The sequence below is a fragment of the Belonocnema kinseyi genome, chromosome 3 (genome assembly GCF_010883055.1).
Source record: "Belonocnema kinseyi isolate 2016_QV_RU_SX_M_011 chromosome 3, B_treatae_v1, whole genome shotgun sequence".
Taxonomy (NCBI): domain Eukaryota; kingdom Metazoa; phylum Arthropoda; class Insecta; order Hymenoptera; family Cynipidae; genus Belonocnema; species Belonocnema kinseyi.
The window spans coordinates 71,966,188-71,969,385 of record NC_046659.1 but is presented as its reverse complement, the minus strand read 5'-3'; the positions used below and the strand labels follow the sequence as shown (position 1 = coordinate 71,969,385).

General features: G+C 30.1%; 1 protein-coding gene across 2 annotated transcripts in view; it reads left to right on the top strand.

Moving 5' to 3' along the window:
• The window catches only part of LOC117169157 (rho GTPase-activating protein 7), a 407,356-nt gene that overhangs the window by 135,353 nt on the left and 268,805 nt on the right, over nt 1–3,198 (top strand). The gene's annotated exons all lie outside the window — the stretch shown is intronic.

Here is a 3,198-nt window from a genome sequence, read left to right as displayed (position 1 = left end):
TTTGAGGCCCATGCTCTTCATGCTTGCATCTAGTTTATTCAATATTCTTTGTAAGTCTTCGATAGACTCTGCCATAACAACCTTATCATCTGCGAACGCTAATCCATGTACCATTACTGTTTGGAGATCCACACCCTCTTCGTCGAAGAGAGCGATTATTTAAATACAATGTTTTTTTGATCAATCTGAATCTTCACTACAGGGCATATTATTACTTGGCGGTACACACCAAATTTTTAATAATAACAGAAAATCCCTTACGTGTTTACTCACAAAATTTTGAACGTTTAGAATAAAATGAGATTTTAGTTTAAAAAATGTTTATGAAATTCTTGATATAACTTGTGCATGAAAAAATGTAAAAAATGAACAAAATTAAAATAAAAAATCAAATACAACATGTTTCAACATTATTTAATTTAAATTTGGATTTTTTTCTCCGCTTAAGTTGTATGGAAAAAAGAAAAACAAACTTCCGAGATACCGCATTTTAAAAAAAAATCAAAGTGACGTAATTCCACATTTTTTTTATTTTGCCAATAATATTTCACCACCATCAAACTCTAATATTCCTGACCTGGAACCTTTCAGGAACAAAAATCTTTTAAATATTTTTTAAGGCTAGTCAAATGGAATTTGTGAAAATCTGTCCACCACAGAAGGGGCAAAAGAATTTAATCGAAGTTTCTACTTCGTTATTTTCAGATGCTTCTTTTTTTTAATCGTTGCTTGATAGTCAGCAGAAAGACTGATAACCATTCGATTCAAACGTCACATGCGAAGCAGCCGCTCCCACTGTTGCCAATGAACCTTTATGTGGTAGGATGAAGATTAACTACGATTTTCCCATGCATTCATTCCAGAGATTAACTACAGGATCTTTCAATTTTTCTTTCCTGAGTGCGTGCTAATAGTATCTTTAAATTGATTAGATGGAAGAAGTATTTCATTCGTATTCTAACCTCAAAAGGCGAAACCGCCAATTGTGAATTTAAGATTCTTTTTAGAGTTTTTTTAATGAAAGCTTATTACATGAGTATTCATTTTCCAAAACAGTAATATTCCCTTTTTATCGCTTTTGAGAAAATGGGCTTTGAAATATTCGTCAAAGGCCATATACACTTTGTCGAAAAACACTTTCAATAGGCCCGTAGCTAAGGCATTTGCGCGTTGGCTTCATAATCGGAAGGTTGCGTGCTCGATTCTTGCTTTCTGCATTTGTTTTCATATATTCCTTATTTTTTAAAATGTTTACAAATATAATTTCCTTCAATAATCTTCCAATAGGGAATTTTATGCAAGAGTAAAAGTAGACTTTAAATAAATTGTATTCAATTAAAACTCATTTTTAATATTGTGTTTTCTTTGTAGTGATTTGCACGAAAAAACTTGAAAAAAATATATTTTAATCCAGGAAGCAAATATTTCTTTGATGACTAAATGTCCTGTTTAATAATTCAGATTAGAAATGGAATTTTTCGTCATCAGGTTGCGTTAGGCATTAAAATCCAACAGAAATGTTTTACCCGGCCCTACCTGTTTACGTTCGTACGAACTGGATTTCCGGTCAAGGTCAGTAATTCCAAGCCCAACAGCGTTCTTAATTCCGAGTTTCAGTTTACTCAGGTACTGAGCTTTTATCAGAAAAATTATTAATCAAAAATAAAATTCACAATAAGCGGTCTCCTCTGTTACAGTTATTTTTAGGTTGAAACTGAAGGTAAATTAATACATATAATCCTCGATGTAATTACGCAAAGGAAGTTTACAATATTCATAATACAGAAAACAGGTTCTTATACTTATTCGCGCTCAGTCTTTGTGCATATATTCCCCACATTTTTACGCAGGCCTTTTCAAATTAAAATATCAATTTTGTCGACAATGCGAACTTTTCTTCATTATGTTTAACTCTATTATATCAAATGCATATTATATTTATTTTTGTAGCTCGGTCTGGGGCTGCCTATTCAGATATTGCAAAATAAAGTACAAAAAATTTCCTGAATACTTTAATATTTGCTCCTCATTTTGCACTGATTTTTATTCTGAGCTACGCTAGAAAATCTATGATTTCAATACATTTATGACATTAAAATCCATAATATGCATTGGTTATGAAACATCCGTATTTTTATGATCTTATTTTTATAATAAAAAAAAGTGCGCATCCTATAAAAATAATTTGTTATCAAACATTTTATTGCAATTTTTCTCGTTCTTCCATAATTTTATTAGTAAATATAATTTAGATGAAAACTTTTTTTAAAGAAAATGTTATTGTAGTTTATATCGTTTTTATTTTTAATATTTAATGTATTTTTATAACAAGAGCTTATAGCGAATTTTTACTTCTTTTTTGGTGAAAAAACTTTCGTCTTTTCATTTTTTCGTCTCTTTTGTCGATTTTTCACAAATTTAATTTGTTTAGTTCTAATCTTATTTTTTTACGATTGAAAAAAAATTTACTTGTCCTTTCAAAAAAATATAAATTAGGAATTTGTATATGCTTTTTAGCTTAACAACTTTAGTCAATTAATTTTCTTCCTGCCTTGCATCGTTTTTCCAAAAATTTAATTGTTTATTTTAATATTTTTTACGATTGACAGAAAATGTGCTCGCCCTTTCTAAAATATATAAACAACGAATTTGTAGATGCTTTTTGGGTTACCAACTTTAGTCAATTAATTTTTTTCATACCATGCGTCGTTTTTCCAAGAATTTAATTTTTTCAGTTTTAATGTTATTTTTCACGATTAAAACAAGAACTGCGCAGCCTAGCAAAGAATGATGAAGAGCAAATTTGTAGCTCCCTTTTTCGGCAAACAATTTTTGTTTAATTGTTTTTTTTTCTTAGCTTATGACATTTGTCCAAAAATTTAATTTTTAATGCTGTATTTTACGAATAAAACAAAAACTACGCGTACAATTTTTTTATTTTTATTCTTTTTCGCATCTTGCATAGTTTTAAATTGTTATCCAGAATGGCTGGCTAACGAACACTAAAAGCGTATACGAAAGGCTAATTCAATCTGTCAATTATTTTGAAAGTTATAGGGGCTAACTAAAAATATATAGAAACGCATACACCAAACTCTCGCTTAAAGTCACCCCGTTTTCAGCCTTCCTAGAACTGCTGGTTTCTGAAGTTTCTCAGGAGAGTAGGGCGAGAGCGGTTGCAACATTATATGTACATAT